The sequence below is a fragment of the Dendrobates tinctorius genome, unplaced genomic scaffold (assembly GCF_039654945.1).
Source record: "Dendrobates tinctorius isolate UK_male_01 unplaced genomic scaffold, ASM3965494v1 ptg000129l, whole genome shotgun sequence".
NCBI classification, from domain to species: Eukaryota; Metazoa; Chordata; class Amphibia; order Anura; family Dendrobatidae; genus Dendrobates; species Dendrobates tinctorius.
This window is the reverse complement of record NW_027361797.1, coordinates 21,568,028-21,589,180: the sequence shown is the minus strand read 5'-3', so window position 1 is coordinate 21,589,180 and position 21,153 is coordinate 21,568,028.

The following is a 21,153-nucleotide window of genomic DNA, read 5'->3' as shown; positions in this document are numbered from 1 at the left end:
TCCTTTGCCCCCGGCAGCTCCCCCAAGGCTTGTACTCATCAAATTACTACATTTTAAAATGTAGATCTTATACTACGAAAGGCCAGGGACCACTCTTACCATCGATGGAAGAAAAATATCCATTTATCCTGAGTTTTCAACAGAAGTTCAGAACAAGAGGGCCAAGTTATGGGATCTAAAAAGAAGGTTCTGTGAAAAGCAAATTTCCTTTTATATGATCTACTCCACTCAGGGTGGTTGCCCTGGGTGGAATTCATATGTTTGACTTTGCTCCAGATGCTTTATCATGGTTGGACGCCAATGAGAGATCTCTGCGTAATGGAGCTAGATGAGAGACTTCTAGAGGCAGTTTTCTCCAAATATTTTTCATATTCCATTATGAAAAAGTGCCTATACTATGCTTGTTTTGCCAACATCTGATTATGCTCAGCTATTTCACTATGAGTGGAAAGTGTTGAGTTATGATAATATATGTACCTACATTATTGTACATACAAACTATTCTTTTAAGGGCAGTCAGGTTGGTAATTAGCCTAAATTATATTAAACGGACCCTGTCTGCAGCATTGTGCACAGTAACCTACAGACATTGTCAGGTCGGCGCCGTTATACTGATTAAAATGATAGCTTGGTTGATGAAATCCGTCATGTGGTTCTTTAATCTTTATTTTCAGTTTTATGTTAATGATATGCTCGTGCTTTGGGGGCGGCCTGTGGGGGGCTCTTCATGCGGTGCTGTGATTAGGTATTCATAATGAAGACTGCTGACAGGTCAGTAATCCCCTCAGTGACCTGCCCCTTAGTTTACATAATGAATATTATATATCCATTTTGAAAAAAAAAAATAAAACCTTCTGCAGGCAAGCACCAGCGGTGTCACCTGCGCTACAGCATAATTGCATATGTACTGTGTATATAATTAATATATTTCAGATTATCCTGATATTCCCAAAAAAATATGCATTTGAAAATGGCGCCTGCACAGTAGCAGCTATCAGAGATCCGGTAGCTGCTACTGTGCATAATGTGCTACCGGCGGTGCCATCTTGCTAGTGAAAACAAATTTCTCCTCCAAGATGGCAGTAGCACCTATTGCGCAGGCGCCAGTTTGCTAGAAAAGAAAAAAAAAACACATTTCCTCCTCCAAGAGAGCGGCGGCGCCATCTTGGAGGAGGACTTTTTTTTTTCCCTCTATTAAGATGACACTGTCGGCTCCTGCGCAGTAATAGCTATCAGATCACTTCTGTATATACACCGATAGATGCTACTGCGCAGGTGCGGCGGGTACCATTTTCAAATGCATTATTTTTTTTTTGGAACATCAGGATGACCTGAAATATTTTAATTATATGCACAGCACATATGATTATGCTGCAGCGCAGGTGCCATGGCTGGCGCCTAACTGCCTGCAAAACGTTTTTTTTTCACTATGTATGTATAATATTCATTATGTAAACTAGGGGGCAGGTCACTGACCTGTCAGAAGCCATACTGGTGAATACTAAATCAGAGCACCAGTATGGCTTCTGACAGGATTTTTTGTATGACTTATCCTGTTCTAAAATCACATACTACTTATTATAGCGCATATCAGTAATGTGATAGCTTGGCATGTCACAGACTTGGGGAAAGTGGTCAAAGAGAGAGGCTGAAAATGTTGGATCCAAGAAACACATCATAAGTACCTAGAAGGGATATAGAGCGTAAATAGGGTCTTATCCGAGATAAAAGGAATATTCGTGAGGGATAATCAAATTCACTCACCTATTTTGGTTGTGTGAGACACAACCACTGCACTTAGCATTGGCGGCTGCTGCAAGTCCCGATGTGATGATCCTTTGCTAGGTGAAGAGAATTGGCATCAGACTGCACTGCTCGCCTGTCAGGTTGATGTACCAGAGGAGTCCAAGTGGATGTAATAGAAAATAGACTATTTCTACACGATTCATGGTGATCACACCACTTCCTCAGGACAGTCTATCAGTCTATAGACAGTAGTAATCCCATCATCCGACTAATGTGTTGAATGTAAAAAAAAATGAACATACAACATGCAGAACATACAACATACAGAACATATAACATATAGAACATACATAGAGCATACATACAGAACATATAACATACAGAGCATACGTATAAGATACAGCACATAGAACATACAGAACATACATGTAAGATACAGAACATATAACATACAGAACGAACATATAACAAACAACATATAACATACAGAACATACATGTAAGATACAGAACATACAACATATAATATACAGAACGAACATATAACAAAGAACATATAACATACAGAACACACAACACATAACAGAGTACATACTCACCACACACACCTAATTACCCGAAGCCATCGATCTCCTGTAATAAACATAAAATAATAAACCAACCTATATTTACCTCTCCCCCATAGTCCAATTAATATCAAGGGTACCAAGACGATCTCCCGTGGAGAACAGCTGCATCAGCTGATGCGACCGCTCTCCAGAGGCTCCAGCACTGAAATGACAGGCTGTGTATCTCTCCGCCGGGAAAGCGGTCCTGTAAACCTAGCCCTAACCCTAATTTTCACGCAGCAGTGCTGTAAAGTGAGACCCTAAACTCAGGTAACCTCAGTGATGGACTGCAGTAGGCATTGTCTCCTGTCAGTTCATCACTTGGAGGCCCCATAGAGCAGTGACATCACCTGATGTCACTGTTCTATAGGGGAGAGCGTTGTGGGACCTTCGTTATTAATTGGACCGCGTCAGACAGGGAGTATACGGTTGGTTTATTATTTTTCGTAGGAGACGAGGGCGTCGCTTGGATCTGGGAGTCAAATAAAAATATGAAAACCGTGTTTTTATTTAATTAAAAGACTTTATTATGTGTGTGGGTTTTTTTTTAACCCTTTCAAAAGATTAGCAATGGATAGACGTCTTATTGACGCCGCTTCATTATTAACCGGGCTTAATGTCACCTTCCAATAGCAAGGTGACATTAACCCCTTATATTACCACATATCCCACCGCTACACTGGAGTGGGAAGAGAGGGGCTAAGTGCCAGAATTGGCGCATCTTAGTGATGCGCCATTTCTGGGGCTGCTTCGGGTTGGTATTTTTTTTTGGAGTTCCCCTATCTTAATAGCCAGTAAAGGCTATGCAGACTGCGGGCTGATATTCATAGCCTGGGAAGGGGCCATGGGTATTACCCCCTTCCCAGGCTACAAATATTGGCCCCGGTTGTCGGCTTTCCCCCTCTGGCCCAGAAAATTGCGCAGGAGCCCACGCCATTTTTTTCCCTTATTTTTTAAATAAATATGGCTATATATCTTTAGATATATCTATGTATATGTCTATAGATATATCTATGGAAATATCTATGGATATATCTATGGATGGACATATATCTATAAAAAAGAAGAAGCGGGCGGCACCGCTGTTACCGTGCTAGGATCCGTGGCTTGCAGCAGGCGGTGAGCTCACATGGAGGATTCCCGGGTGCTTGACCTCATAACAAATCACTTGTGGTTTCCAAAGAAAAAAGGTCGCACTCTGCGAGATAATAGTGAAGATTTATTGACACATAATTACATGTCACGTCGGGGATGTGATAACAAGAGTGTCAAATGGCTGACAATGGCCGTTTCGCGCTACTCGAGCGCTTCCACGGGTCCGCTATTATCTCGCAGAGTGGGACATATATCTATATCTAACTATATCTATCCAAATTTATCTATCTATCTTTCTATCCCATATTTATCTATTCCATATTTATCTATCATCTATCCTTGTATCTTTCTATTATCTATCCATCTATCCCATATGTATCTATTTATCTATTATCATCTGTCTATGTAATGGAGTGTGGGTTGGACAAATGTCAAAGAGGAGGTTGGACAGAAATGACATCACAAATCTTTTTTTTTGTTAAATAACATCTTTATTTAGCTTACAAAAACACATATAAATCCGCAGGCAAAACCACACAAGAAAAACCGCATCAAATCCGCGGCAAAAACACACCTGCCAAGAGCTGCGTTTTTTGTGTGGAAGAATCCACGGGACTATCCACAACGTGTGCACATAGCCTTATGGTTTGCATACAACATCATCTAATACTGTTACTTCTACAGGTCATACAAAGGGTTTAAAGCGGATCGGTCACCCTCCCGGGACGTATATGACTTAATAATATGGGCATACAGGTGACAGAAACGTTACTCTAGTCCTACCTGTATTCCTCATTAATGGTCTTGATACTGAGAAATGTTATATTCTGTCTTTATGTTAATGATTTATTCCAGGCCCCGGGGTGTGCGGTCCCTGTAAGAAATCCCTGCCTCTTCTCCTCATTACAATACTACCCCCCTTCCATGCACTTCAGTTATTTCCTCGGAGTCCTGCACCCTCTCAGAAATGCTTACCTAATCCTCCCTTCTGTGGGCACTGCATTCAGGGATCTTCTGCGCAGGCAAGTCACTGTGACCGCCGGTGTGCTCTCCCCACTTCCTCCCTGTACAGTCATCACTAGGAACCATGTGTACATAGTGATGACTGCAGGGAGGAAGTGGGGAGAGCACCTTATCAGTGCGCACATCGGAAGTCACTGGCACCTGCACAGAAGATTCCTAAATGCAGCACCCATAGAAAAGATGATGAGGTATGTATTTCTGAGGGACTACAGGACGTAGGATTCCGGGGCCATAACTGACGTGCATGGGAGAGGGGTAGTATTGAAATGCGGACAGGAGGCCGGGATTTCTTCCTGGCACTGCACGCCCCCAGAGCCTTTAAGAAATCATTAACATAAAGACAGAATATAACATTTCTCAGCAACAAAACTGCTAATATGAGGCATACATGTGGGACTAGTGTAACATTTCTATTACCTGTATGCCCATATTAATAGGTCATATACGTCCCAGGGGGGTGACAGATCCGCTTTAATTTCAACCATATATAAGTGCCTATTGTCATCCCAACTGGATAATCACCCTCTGACAGTTAAAAAACAGAGCAGTGAGGAGAGATTCTAGAAACTATTCTCAAATTATTTCCCTGTGAGGCCCAAAGGCTCTGAAATATATTTCATAGAGTGTACAAAACTCCAAGCTTTTTACGCAAGAATAGGATATCGCCATGGTGCAAAATGCCCTAGGTGATGGATTAAGGAGGCACATTTGATGCATATGACATAGAAATGTAGACGGATAGGCCCATTTTGGAAAGAGGTAACATAGTAAGGCCGAAAAAAGACATTAGTCCATCCAGTTCAGCCTATAAAATTCTTTCAGAATAAATCCCCAGATCTACGTCCTTCTAAAGAACCTAACAATAACTGTAAGATACAATATTGTTACGCTCCAGGAAGACATCCAGGCCTCTCTTGAACCCTTCGACTGAGTTCGCCTTCACCACCTCCTCAGGCAGGGAATTCCAGATTCTCACTGCTCTAGCAGTAAAGAATCCTCTTCTATGTTGGTGGAAAAACCTTTTCTCCTCCAGACGCAGAGAATGCCCCCTTGTGACCGTCACCTTCCTTGGTATAAACAGATCCTCGGAGAGATATTTGTATTGTCCCCTTATATACTTATATATGGTTATTAGATCGCCCCTCAGTCGTCTTTTTTCTAGACTAAATAATCCTAATTTTGCTAATCTCTTTGGGTATTGTAGTTCCCCCATCCCCTTTATTAATTTTGTTGCCCTCCTTTGTACCCGCTCTAGTTCCATTATATCCTTCCTGAGCACCGGTGCCCAAAACTGTACACAGTACTCCATGTGCGGTCTAACCAGAGATTTGTACAGAGGCAGTATAATGTTCTCATCATGTGTATCCAGACCTCATTTAATGCACCCCATGATCCTGTTTGCCTTGGCAGCTGCTGCCTGGCACTGGCTGCTCCAGGTAAGTTTATCATTAACTAGGATCCCCAAGTCCTTCTCCATGTCAGATTTGCCCAGTGGTTTACCGTTCAGCGTGTAATGGTGATATTGATTCCTTCTTCCCATGTGTATAACCTTACATTTATCATTGTTAAACTGCATCTGCCACCTTTCAGCCCAAGTTCCCAACTTATCCAGATCCATCTGTAGCAGAATACTATCTTCTCTTGTATTGACTGCTTTACATAGCTTTGTATTATCTGCAAATATCGATATTTTACTGTGCAAACCATCTACCAGATCGTTAATAAATATGTTGAAGAGAATAGGTAACAACACTGACCCCTGCGGTACCCCACTGGTCACAGTGACCCAGTTAGAGAATATACCATTGATAACCACCCTCTGCTTTCTATCACTAAGCCAGTTACTTACCCATTTACACACATTTTCCCCCAGACCCAGCATTCTCATTTTGTGTACCAACCTCTTGTGTGGCACGGTATCAAACGCTTTGGAAAAATCAGGATATACCACATCCAATGACTCACCTTGGTCCAGTCTATAGCTTACCTCTCCATAAAAACGGATTAGATTGGTTTGACAGGAGCGATTCCTCATAAACTCATGCTGATATGGCGTTAAACAGTTATTCTCATTGAGATAATCCAGAATAACATCCCTCAGAAACCCTTCAAATATTTTACCAACAATAGAGGTTAGACTTACTGGCCTATAATTTCCAGGTTCACTGGAATCTCCTTGGTAGAGTGTGTGGAATGAAATGTTAACAGATCCCTATATACTGTATATGTTTATTAGACTTTTTTGAAGACGGAGTGGATCCTGAATTGCCCCTGATCATAGGTATCTCTTATATCTTATTTCAAGCACGTAAACTTCTTGCATTTCTTTGGTTAGAAACGCACAATCTCCATCTGTGGGAGAACTACAATGAAGGATAAATAATAATCTGGTTGGAAAGAGGAGCAAATCATAAGCTTACCTCTAGTCTCGAATTTAAAAAGATAGAGTCCTTGGTTGGATGCTCCAGGGCTGCCTACAAATCTTCTAATTGGAGATTGAATATTTGCGATGCTATCCGTTAATTGTTAACTTTTTTTTTCTTCTCCCTCCTACGAATTTTCGTTATTCTAGAACTGCTCTAAAAATGAAAATGGTCCTCTTTGGAATGTTGGGATTTGGGTTTAGGGTGGGTTAAGGAATTGAAGTTGAGTTTATGTATTATACTATGGAATTATTATGCAATTTATGGCAATTTTGTATTTGGAGTTGTTGAATAAAAATGATTTGATTTAAAAACAAGAGTCAGTGATAAGCGGTCATAAAGGAGCGCTTAGGAAGCAACCCAGGGGCAGACAAGGATGTCAGTTCTCCACCGCAGCTCCAGCCGAAAACCTCCAATGGAGGATAGTAGCAATGAGAAAATGGAAAACGGTCTTAGGAGCGCAGGAAAGAGACTCAGACAAGAGATGGGTTTAAACCACAATGCGTTTCGACGGAGGATCCGTCTTCATCAGGTGGAAGTTGTGGTTTAAACCCATCTCTTGTCTGAGTGTCTTTCCTGCACTCCTAAGACCGTTTTCCATTTTCTCATTGATTTAAAAACAGACTTTAACTGTTATGGTACGTGCACACGCTGCGGATTGATCCGCGCAGATTTTGCAAACTCAAAAGACCTGCGGTTTATCTGCGGATTAGCCTGCGGTTTATCATCTCTATAATGGAGGAGATGGCAAAATGCTGCGGAATTGGCAGAAAAGAAGTGACATGTCAATTCTTTCTGCAGATTGGAAATCGCAGCAAAAACCGTGTGGAAAATTCCGCACTGTCTGCACTGCGGTTTCCATTGGATATAATGGTACTGTACAATGCAGCTAACTCTGCTGAGGATCCGCAGGGCCAAAACCGCTGCGGATCCGCAGCAGAATCCGCAGCGTGTGCACACACCCTTAAACAGAAAACTGCATGAGTTTAATATCCCCGAATTCACACTGATATTGATTTGGAGAATCATATTGTCAGCTTATTTTTTTAACACATGCTGAATGTTGTAAAAACAAAACCTAACACAGGAATGTGCATCCTTTTCCCCGCACTTTGATTTTTTTCCTATTTTCCAGTACATCATACAATAAAATGTATAGTGTTATTCAAAACTACATCTTAACTTGCAAAAACAAGCCCTCATTTGGCCATGTTGATGGAAAAATAAAAAATATGTCTGTTGAAAATAGTGGAGGAAACAAGTGCAAAAACTAAAAAATCAGCAGTTCTTGAAAGCTTTTCAAAAATCTATTAAGAGTGGAAGAGTCAGCAATACCACAGTATGGAACATGATGGACAGACAGGAGATGAGCAGCCCTGGTAGCAGTATAGATATAACTAGAGTTGAGCGACTTTTGGTTTTTTAGGGTCGCGTTTCGTTTCGTGAAACCCGACTTTTCCAAAAGTCGGGTCGAGCAAGATCGTCCGATTATAGGGAAAAGTCGGGGTCGTCCCGAAACACGAAACCCAATGTAAGTCAATGGGGAATAAAAGTCGGCAGTGAGAGGAGGACAGGAAACACACCTACAGTGCCCATTTGAATGCCAAAAGCATCAATTCTTCTTTCTTAAGCTTGTCAACCTTAATTAACTTCATATTACAAGTTACGCACTGAAAAATGGGGGTTATTTGGCTACAAACTGTGGGGGGGGGAGGGCTGGCTCCAGGTTTTCATGTGCCCTGGGCGAAAGAGCGCCCCTTTAACACATACCACAACTCATCATGCTCCGATACGGCAGAGAAATAGCGGTATAGTACAATGAAAAATACCTCACTTTTTACATCTCATGACGAGGCCCATCTATTTCTCCATACAGAATCATTGGTCCCATATAATGTTTGAAACAGTATATGATGAGCTCCACATAATGCTACAGTATATGTTGGTCCCCATGGATGAAGCTCCACTGTCTTATGGGCCCAAATAATGCTCCAAACATAATGGGCCCCATTTCTAATGCTCTAGTGTATAATGTTCCCTGTAAATGCTGCTCCAGTGTCTGATGTCCACCTTTGGAATGTTCCAGTGTATGGTGGGCCCCATCTATCATTCTCCAGAGTATAGTGCTCCCCAAAAATTGCTGTCCCAACATTGAAAACAATCAAATAAGTCTCCTCGCTAGGGAATCCCTGTACTTGTCTGGACAGGTGCTGTAGCTTGCTTAACAGCTCGCCAGCCGTTCTCACGCCCAGTATGGATTGCACGTGATTGCACAAAGGTTAGAAAGGGTACCGTATCCCTGGATAACATGTATGGATAGCGTACACATTCAAAATATATGTCTCAGGAGGCAGGTTCAGACGGTGTCAGGCCCAGTATGGATTGCACGTCATTGCACAAAGGTTAGAAAGGGTACCGTATCCCTGGATAACATGTATGGATAGCGTACACATTCAAAATATATGTCTATACAGCATGAGGCAGGCTCAGACGGTGTTAGGCCCAGTATGGATTGCACGTCATTGCACAAAGGTTAGAAAGGGTACCGTATCCCCGGATAACATGTATGGATAGCGTACACATTCAAAATATATGTCTATACAGCATGAGGCAGGCTCAGACGGTGTTAGGCCCAGTATGGATTGCACGTCATTGCACAAAGGTTAGAAAGGGTACCGTATCCCCGGATAACATGTATGGATAGCGTACACATTCAAAATATATGTCTATACAGCATGAGGCAGGCTCAGACGGTGTTAGGCCCAGTATGGATTGGACGTCATTGCACAAAGGTTAGAAAGGGTACCGTATCCCCGGATAACATGTATGGATAGCGTACACATTCAAAATATATGTCTATACAGCATGAGGCAGGCTCAGACGGTGTTAGGCCCAGTATGGATTGCACGTCATTGCACAAAGTTTAGAAAGGGTACCGTATCCCCGGATAACATGTATGGATAGCGTACACATTCAAAATATATGTCTCAGGAGGCAGGCTCAGACGGTGTCAGGCACAGTATGGATTTGACGGCCCAGATTACACAGAGGAGGAGCAGGGAGAGGTAAAGATTGCAAATGCTGGGGCCCTGCCCAAGCAAGGGGGGCCCACTCGTGGGCGTCGGTACTGGCACTGGGCCCCTCATAGTACAGCGGTGTGTCTGACGGCGGGTGTGCACCACCACCGTCAGAGACACTTGATTGCACTATGAGGGACCCTGTGCCAGTGCCCGCGCCCAAGAGTCGGCCTACCCACCTGTCCAGGGCAACGGCACTCGCACGGTGTCGTGCGGTAGGTGGTGACCCCGGCCATGGGGGGGGAGGCAGCACAGTTAGGGAGTTTTAGAAAGTGGCATATGTTGATGTTGGACATTCAGCTGATGCAAAAGGCGAAATAGGTGAAGTACCAGGAAGAGGTGGACCAAAGCAAGCCATTTTTCTGTCACCCTATGTGTCATCAGGGGAAGGTGGGACAAAATCCTTGGAAACCCATGCGTGGTTCATTTTAATGAAGGTTAGATCATCCACATTTTGGGTTGACAGACGGGTCCTTTTTTCTGTAAGGATTGATCCAGCTGCACTGAAGACTCTTTCCGATAGCACACTTGCAGCTGGGCAAGCGAGCTCCTGTAAGGCATATTGGGCCAATTCAGGCCAGGTGTCCAGTTTAGCGGCCCAATAGTCAAAGGGGAATGACCTGTGTGGGAGAACATCGATATGGGAGGAAAAGTAGTTTGTAACCATAGTTGACAACTGCTGTCTCCTGTCACTTGCCATCGATGCAGTATTACCAGTTGTGTGAGCGGTATTTGAAAAATCAGTCCACAACATTGTCATGAAACCCCTGTCTCCAACGCCACTTCTGCTGTGTGCACCACGAACACCTCTGCCAAGCTGCCCCCGGCCCGTACGGCTCGTGTGAGAACCATCACCGCTGCTGTGTGCTGGGAATGCCTCAAGCAACCGATTTACCAGAGTTGCTTGTTTATTAGCCAATATTAGGTCAAGGTTCTCCTGTGGCATGATGTTTTGTAATTTGCCTTTATAGCGTGGATCCAGGATGCTGGCCAACCAGTAGTCATCATCGTTCATCATTTTGGCAATGCGGGGGTCCCTTTTTAGGATCCGCAAGGCATAATCTGACATGTGGGCCAATGTTCCCGGTGTCAATGATGCACTGCGAGTGCTGGGTGGAGGAGCACTTTCTGGCAAATCCACATCCCTCCAGTCACGCACAAACCCTGTACCAGACCTTGCCACGCCAACATTTTCACTTGCCCCACGAGATGCATCCTCCTCCCCTAAGTAATCATCCCCATCATCCTCCTCCTCCTCTTCTTCCTCCACTTCGTCCAGGAGAGGTCCCTGAGCAGACAATGGCTGAATGTCATCAAGGATTCCCTCCTCCTCTTCCTCCTCATCAACATTGGCTGCAGACGCCTGCTCCTTAAGGTGCGTCAAAGTTTGCATGAGCAGACGCATAAGTGGGATGCTCATGCTTAGGATGGCGTCGTCTGCGCTTACCAGCCGTGTGCATTCCTCAAAACACTGAAGGACTTTACAAAGGTCTTTCAGCTTCGACCACTGCACGCCTGTCAACTCCATGTCTGCTCTCAAAGTGCCTGGCCGTGTATCCTCCCACAAATGCATTATGGCCTGCCTCTGCTCGCACAGCCGCTCCACCATGTGCAGGGTGGAGTTCCACCTTGTTGCAATGTCGATAATGAGGCGGTGGTTGGGAAGGTGGAGCAATCGCTGCAGCTTCTGCATACGAACGGAGTGTACAGGCGACCGGCGGATGTGCGCGCACAGTCTTCGCACCTTCTGGAGCAGGGCTGTTAACTCCGGATAATTTTTGAGGAAGCACTGCACCACCAGGTTCAATGTGTGAGCCAAGCAAGGTATGTGGCTGAGTTTTGAAAGGGCTATGGCTGCCACAAAATTACGGCCGTTATCACTAACTACCTTGCCTGCCTCAAGATGTACACTGCCCAGCCATGACTCAGTTTGTCGCTTCAAGTACTCGGCCAGCACCTCGGCGGTGTGTCTGTCGCCCAAACACATCATCTGCAACACAGCCTGCTGACGCTTTCCACTAGCTGCTCGATAGGGGGACACCTCGTGTGCAACAGTGGCAGCTACAGATGGAGTGCTGGTACGACTGCGCTCTGTGGATGAGCTTTCGCTTCTGGAGGAGGAGGAGGAGGGTCGAACGCCTACAGCCAACTGTTTCCTATACCGTGGGCTAGGCAGCACTGTCCCACCACCGCTGTCCCCTGTGGACCCTGCATCCACCACATTAACCCAGTGCGCAGTGATGGACACGTAACGGCCCTGGCCATGCCGACTGGACCATGCATCAGTTGTGAGGTGCACCTTTCCGCTCACTGACTGCTTGAGTGCATGGACAATGCGGTCTTTCACATGATGGTGGAGGGCTGGGATGGCTTTGCGAGAGAAGAAGTGGCGACTGGGTAGGTCATAGCGTGGTACTGCATAGGCCATGAGTTCGCGGAAAGCTGTGCTTTCCACCAACCGAAAGGGTATCATCTCAAACGAGATTAGTTTGGCAATGTGGGCGTTCAAACCCAGTGTACGCGGATGAGAGACTGAGTACTTTCTTGACCTACTCATAGTGTCTGGGAGGGTGAGCTGAACTTGAGAGCTGCATATGGTGGAAGTAGCGGTGGACAGGGCGGACTGAGAGAGGGTTGATGATGGTGATGGAGTTGGTGTTCTTTCTGATGGCCTAGAATCAGTCTTTCGTTGATATAACAGTGGGATTCCCTGACTGCTGTGGCCTTGCAACGACACCTCAACATTTGCTGCTGTGCTAACCGGTGGGCTTACAGTGGGGGAAACAATGTAGCGTTGCTGACTACCTTCGTTGTGATCAGTTGCACATGTGGCACTTGAGGTTTGGTGTTGTGTCCACGCTTGCAAGTGCATGCTGGTTAAATGTCTAAGCATGCAACTGGTATTCAAATTTTTCAGATTTTTCCCTCGGCTAAAGGTCTTTGCGCACTTCTTACAGATAACCTTGGCCTGATCATGAGGATTTTGTTCAAAAAAGTGCCACACTGCACTCTTCCTACTTTGGCAGACATTTTGCGGCCTAGCACGCTGTGATCTTTTGACCCTCTGGACAAGCTGTCCAGCAACTCTTTTGATGTTTGGAACCTGTCTTTGGAGTGCTCCGGGCCTGCCAGATAACAGCTGTTGCGATGTCGATGTCTGCTGTGGATGCTCCTCATCTGAGCTATTGGAAGCAGCACCCTCTTCCCCCAATGGATGCCAATCTGGGTCAACAACTGGGTCATCCATCACCTCCTCTTCTATGTCATGTGCACCTTTCTCTGTGTCACCGTGTATGGTGGTATAGTGTGCGGGAAGGGGCACCTGAGTCTCATCAGGGTCAAAATCTGGCTCTGTACACTGCGAGGACAATGTAGTGCTCTGAGTGAATGTACCAGCAGAATCATCCATCAGCGGCTGTGCATCAGTGCACTCCATGTCAGATTCATCTTGGCCTGGGTAATTCACCATTTGACTTGATAATCCAGGCATGGTATGTGAAAACAGCTCCATGGAGTAATCAGTAGTATGGCCTGCGTCATCCTTCAATCTTGGTTGGGGTGAAGGACACAAGGAAAGGTGTGGTTCATGAACATGAGCCTCCAATGACGACTCAGTGCTTTTACTTTTTACAACTGAAGAAGAGGAGGCGATAGAGCTGGAGGCTGAGTCAGCAATGTAAGACAAAACTTTTTCCTGATGCTCTGCCTTTAAAAGCGGTTTGCCAACTCCTAGAAAACTAAGCGTCCGAGGCCTTATGTAGCCAGACAATGACGCAGGGTCAGCACCTCCTGCATTCGGTCCTATTTTGCTCTTGCCACTACCATCAGATCCACCACCAACACCATCATTACCAGCTGCCAACCCCCGCCCAATTCCACGGCCTCTTCCACCAGCCTTCCTCATTTTTGGTAGAAATGTAGACAAAATCCAACAAACTATATAGTAATGTAAAACAAGGTAAAAGGTGTCTATAGGACAGGGGAGATTTAGAATTTCTGCACACACTTGTGGACAGTGGACACTTTTGGATTGTGTGAGGCCCACTGATATCTGAGCGCTATGTGACACGCTCGATGGCACAGCTGCCTGTGACCAAAGTGACGAGAGGATAATGGAGATTTTGAATCTCTGCGTACACTTTTGGACACTGGACACTTGTAGATTGTGTGAAGCCCACTGATATCTGAGCGCTATGTGACACGCTCGATGGCACAGCTGCCTGTGACCAAAGTGACGAGAGGATAATGGAGATTTTGAATCTCTGTGTACACTTTTGGACACTGGACACTTGTGGATTGTGTGAGGCCCACTGATATCTGAGCGCTATGTGACACGCTCGATGGCACAGCTGCCTGTGACCAAAGTGACGAGAGGATAATGGAGATTTTGATTCTCTGCGTACACTTTTGGACACTGGACACTTGTAGATTGTGTGAGGCCCACTGATATCTGAGCGCTATGTGACACGCTCGATGGCACAGCTGCCTGTGACCAAAGTGACGAGAGGATAATGGAGATTTTGAATCTCTGCGTACACTTTTGGACACTGGACACTTGTAGATTGTGTGAGGCCTACTGATATCTGAGCGCTATGTGACACGCTCGATGGCACAGCTGCCTGTGACCAAAGTGACGAGAGGATAATGGAGATTTTGAATCTCTGCGTACACTTTTGGACACTGGACACTTGTAGATTGTGTGAGGCCTACTGATATCTGAGCGCTATGTGACACGCTCGATGGCACAGCTGCCTGTGACCAAAGTGACGAGAGGATAATGGAGATTTTGAATCTCTGCGTACACTTTTGGACACTGGACACTTGTAGATTGTGTGAGGCCCACTGATATCTGAGCGCTATGTGACACGCTCGATGGCACAGCTGCCTGTGACCAAAGTGACGAGAGGATAATGGAGATTTTGAATCTCTGCGTACACTTTTGGACACTGGACACTTGTGGATTGTGTGAGGCCCACTGATATCTGAGCGCTATGTGACACGCTCGATGGCACAGCTGCCTGTGACCAAATTGACGAGAGGATAATGGAGATTTGGATTCTCTGCGTACACTTTTGGACACTGGACACTTGTAGATTGTGTGAGGCCCACTGATATCTGAGCGCTATGTGACACGCTCGATGGCACAGCTGCCTGTGACCAAAGTGACAAGAGGATAATGGAGATTTTGAATCTCTGCGTACACTTTTGGACACTGGACACTTGTAGATTGTGTGAGGCCCACTGATATCTGAGCGCTATGTGACACGCTCGATGGCACAGCTGCCTGTGACCAAAGTGACGAGAGGATAATGGAGATTTTGAATCTCTGCGTACACTTTTGGACACTGGACACTTGTAGATTGTGTGAGGCCCACTGATATCTGAGAGCTATGTGACACGCTCGATGGCACAGCTGCCTGTGACCAAAGTGACGAGAGGATAATGGAGATTTTGAATCTCTGCGTACACTTTTGGACACTGGACACTTGAGGATTGTGTGAGGCCCACTGATATCTGAGCGCTATGTGACACGCTCGATGGCACAGCTGCCTGTGACCAAAGTGACGAGAGGATAATGGAGATTTTGATTCTCTGCGTACACTTTTGGACACTGGACACTTGTAGATTGTGTGAGGCCCACTGATATCTGAGCGCTATGTGACACGCTCGATGGCACAGCTGCCTGTGACCAAAGTGACGAGAGGATAATGGAGATTTTGAATCTCTGCGTACACTTTTGGACACTGGACACTTGTAGATTGTGTGAGGCCCACTGATATCTGAGCGCTATGTGACACACTCGATGGCACAGCTGCCTGTGACCAAAGTGACGAGAGGATAATGGAGATTTTGAATCTCTGCGTACACTTTTGGACACTGGACACTTGTAGATTGTGTGAGGCCTACTGATATCTGAGCGCTATGTGACACGCTCGATGGCACAGCTGCCTGTGACCAAAGTGACGAAAGGATAATGGAGATTTTGAATCTCTGCGTACACTTTTGGACACTGGACACTTGTAGATTGTGTGAGGCCCACTGATATCTGAGCGCTATGTGACACGCTCGATGGCACAGCTGCCTGTGACCAAAGTGACGAGAGGATAATGGAGATTTTGAATCTCTGCGTACACTTTTGGACACTGGACACTTGTAGATTGTGTGAGGCCCACTGATATCTGAGCGCTATGTGACACGCTCGATGGCACAGCTGCCTGTGACCAAAGTGATGAGAGGATAATGGAGATTTTGAATCTCTGCGTACACTTTTGGACACTGGACACTTGTGGATTGTGTGAGGCCCACTGGTATCTGAGCGCTATGTGACACGCTCGATGGCACAGCTGCCTGTGACCAAAGTGACGAGAGGATAATGGAGATTTTGATTCTCTGCGTACACTTTTGGACACTGGACACTTGTAGATTGTGTGAGGCCCACTGATATCTGAGCGCTATGTGACACGCTCGATGGCACAGCTGCCTGTGACCAAAGTGACGAGAGGATAATGGAGATTTTGAATCTCTGCGTACACTTTTGGACACTGGACACTTGTAGATTGTGTGAGGCCCACTGATATCTGAGCACTATGTGACACGCTCGATGGCACAGCTGCCTGTGACCAAAGTGACGAGAGGATAATGGAGATTTTGAATCTCTGCGTACACTTTTGGACACTGGACACTTGTAGATTGTGTGAGGCCCACTGATATCTGAGCGCTATGTGACACGCTCGATGGCACAGCTGCCTGTGACCAAAGTGACGAAAGGATAATGGAGATTTTGAATCTCTGCGTACACTTTTGGACACTGGACACTTGTAGATTGTGTGAGGCCCACTGATATCTGAGCGCTATGTGACACGCTCGATGGCACAGCTGCCTGTGACCAAAGTGACGAGAGGATAATGGAGATTTTGAATCTCTGCGTACACTTTTGGACACTGGACACTTGTGGATTGTGTGAGGCCCACTGATATCTGAGCGCTATGTGACACGCTCGATGGCACAGCTGCCTGTGACCAAAGTGACGAGAGGATAATGGAGATTTTGAATCTCTGCGTACACTTTTGGACACTGGACACTTGTGGATTGTGTGAGGCCCACTGATATCTGAGCGCTATGTGACACGCTCGATGGCACAGCTGTGACAAAAGTGACTAGATGATAAGGGAGATTGGATTGCTTTTAAAAAAGCAGTTTGCGGAGCAGTGGGTAAACAGCAATGCCAGCGTGTCAGGAAGCCTTAGAAGGCAGCCCAACAACCAACACCACTGATACACCACAATATAGCCTCCCCTTGCACTGCACACACAGTGACTTGTGTGTTGTGCAGGCCAAATCGCTAGCAGCAGAAGCAGTTCTTTTGTCTTCTTCCCTGCCTAACGCTCTCCCTACAGAATCAACAGCAACCTCTCCCTATACTAAGATCGGCAGAAGTAAGATGGCGGTCGGCGTGCACGCCCTTTTATACCCCCTGTGACGCCCACCAAAGCAAGCCAATCACTTGCATGCCCTTCTGAAAGATGGTGGTGACCCGTGCCTATGTCATCACGTTGCCCACAGTGTCCGTGGATCCTGATTGGCTGAAAAAGAGCGCAAAACAAACTTTTGAAACGCGACTTTGGCGCGTAAGTCGCCGACCTCGTGGCCGACCTCATCCTAGGGTCGGGTTTCGTTTCATGAAACCTGACTTTGCCAAAAGTCGGCGACTTTTGAATTTTTTTGACCCGTTTCGCTCAACTCTACTGGTCACTACTGAGCCTGTACATAAAGTGCAGCACAGATCACCTCCACTAAAAGCCCAGATCCTTAGATCTGGAACAGGACAGACATTTATAGGACATTTCATAACTCCAACGCCAGAGCACTGGTCACTACTGAGCCTGTACATAAAGTGCAGCACAGATTTATCTCCACTAAAAGCCCAGATCCTTAGATCAGGAACAGGACAGACATTTATAGGACATTTCAAAACTCCGAACCCACAGCATTGGTCACTACTGAGCCTGTACATAAAGTGCAGTACAGATTCATCTCAACTAAAAGCCCAGATCCTTAGATCAGGAACAGAACAGACATTTATTGGACATTTTATAACTCCGACCCCACAGCACTGGTCACTACTGAGCCTGTACATAAAGTGCATCACAGATTCATCTCCACTTAAAGCTCAGATCCTTAGATCAAGAACAGGACAGACATTTATAGGACATTTCATAACTCCACAGCACTGGTCACTACTGAGCCTGTACATAAAAAGTGCAGCACAGATCACCTCCACTAAAAGCCCAGATCCTTAGATCAGGAACAGAACAGACATTTATAAGACATTTCATAACTCCGCAGCACTGGTCACTACTGAGCCTGTACATAAAGTGCAGCACAGATTCATCTCCACTAAAAGACCAGATCCTTAGATGAAGAACAGAACAGACATTTATAGGACATTTCATAACTCCACAGCGCTGGTCACTACTGAGCCTGTACATAAAGTGCAGCACAGATTCATCTCCACTAAAAGCCCAGATCCTTAGATCAGGAACAGAACAGACATTTATAGGACATTTCATAACTCCACAGCACTGGTCACTACTGAGCCTGTACATAAAGTGCAGCACAGATTCCATCTCCACTAAAAGCCCAGATCCTTAGATCAGGGACAGAACAGACATTTATAGGACATTTCATAACTCCACAGCACTGGTCACTACTGATCCTGTACATAAAGTGCAGCACAGATTCATCTCCACTAAAAGCCCAGATCCTTAGATGAGGGACAGAACAGAAATTTATAGGACATTTCATAACTCCGATCCCACAGCCCTGGTCACTACTGAGCCTGAACATAAAGTGCAGCACAGATTCATCTCCACTAAAAGCCCAGATCCTTAGATCAGGAACAGAACAGACATTTATAGGACATTTCATAACTCCAACCCCACAGCACTGGTCACTACTGAGCCTGTACATAAAGTGCAGCACAGATTCCATCTCCACTAAAAGCCCAGATCCTTAGATCAGGAAGAGAACAGATATGTATAGGACATTCCATAACTCTGACCCCACAGCACTGGTCACTACTGAGTCTGTACATAAAGTGCAGCACAGATTCATCTCCACTAAAAGCCCAGATCCTTAGATCAGGAACAGGACAGACATTTATAGGACATTTCATAACTCCGACCCAACAGCACTGGTCACTATTGAGCCTGTACATAAAGTGCAGCACAGATTCATCTCCAATAAAAGCCCAGATCCTTGATTAGGAACAGAACAGACATTTATAGGACATTTCATAACTCCACAGCACTGGTCACTACTGAGCCTGTACATAAAGTGCAGCACAGATCATCTCCACTTAAAGCCCAGATCTTTAGATCAGGAGCAGAACAGACATTTATAGGACATTTCATAACTCTGACCCCACAGCACTGGTCACTACTGAGCCTGTACATAAAGTGCAGCACATATTCATCTCCACTAAAAGCCCAGATCCTTAGATCAGGAACAGAACAGACATTTATAGGACATTTCATAACTCCGACCCCACAGAAGTGGTCACTACTGAGCCTGTACATAAAGTACAGCACAGATTCATCTCCAGTAAAAGCCCAGATCCTTAGATCAGGAACAGAACAGACATTTATAGGACATTTCATAACTCCACAGCACTGGTCACTACTGAGCCTATACATAAAGTGCAGCACAGATCATCTCCACTAAAAGCCCAGATCATTAGATCAGGAGCAGAACAGACATTTATAGGATATTTCATAACTCTGTCGCCACAGAACTGGTCACTACTGAGCCTGTACATAAAGTGCAGCACATATTCATCTCCACTAAAAGCCCAGATCCTTAGATCAGGAACAGAACAGACATTTCTAGGACATTTCTTAACTCCGACCCCACAGCAGTGGTCACTACTGAGCTTGTACATAAAGTGCAGCACAGATTCATCTCCACTAAAAGCTCAGATCCTTAGATCAAGAACAGGACAGACATTTATAGGACATTTCATAACTCCACAGCACTGGTCACTACTGAGCCTGTACATAAAGTGCAGCACAGATCACCTCCACTTAACACTAGGACTACTGGACTCGTAACCCCGCCTAGAACTACTGAAAGGAGTCATTTTGACTCCTTGCTTGTTTTCGTTTATTTTTATAGTTTCATTTGTGGTTATTTATTAATAATTATATTTTTTGTAATGTATTATTATTGTGAGATCCAACAGTAATGCTTTTGATTGTTTTTTTTCTGCTTTTCTTATTTTTCTACAGAAAATAACAATAATTATAATAGACGTTTTTCAAACTTTTTTTTATTCAAGTGCACACATATAAACAACAACTGAAGAACAAAAAGCAGAGAAAATGTAGGTGGAGGAGCATAAAAATGAAAATATGGCGCAGAATTCACCTTCTAAACATTTGGCGTTTCGCATTTTAGGCATTGCCTTTGATTTATGGCAGTACATTGCCCACACAAAGACTTACCACAAGTCTTACAATTGCCGACAGATCTATTTTTCTTGCACTTTTCTTTGATCTGGCAAAATTTTGTTTGAACCATCACTTCTGAGCATGTAGAAACTTGGGACGTGGAACCCTTTTCCCTATCTGTGACATAAGGACCACTCAACTCTCTCACAAGCGTTTGCAAAAATGCCTTGCGTGACATTTTTTGGTGGGTAATCTCCTTGAATATTATCCATGCATTTATACCCGCAAAGTCTAAGGCATTTTCAAATGCATGAACAGGCCATCTCCTTGTGCATGTTCGTGTGGTATATTTTCGTGCCATCTGATCCACTACATCTACTCCATATTTTGTTTCATTGTAAAACTTTACCGTTTCTGGAGTTTTTTTAGCGGAATCAGACGCAACAACAACATCATCTGGATGGACGGAACTCAAAATGACAACATTTTTGTTGGGCTTTCCTTGATATACTGTAAGTGTAAAATTGTCTTCATTTCTAAACACTTTAGTGTTGTACAATTCCTCTTTCATGGATTTTATTTCTTTAGGCACTTCTCACCTAATCTTGTTCAGTGTTCCCACGATGGTTGTTCCTTTGCTTTTTAGCTGTTTAGCTAATTTTACTGAAGTAAAATAATTATCGGTTGTAACATTGCGACCTTTTTTCAAAAACGGGTCCAATAACTTCATTACC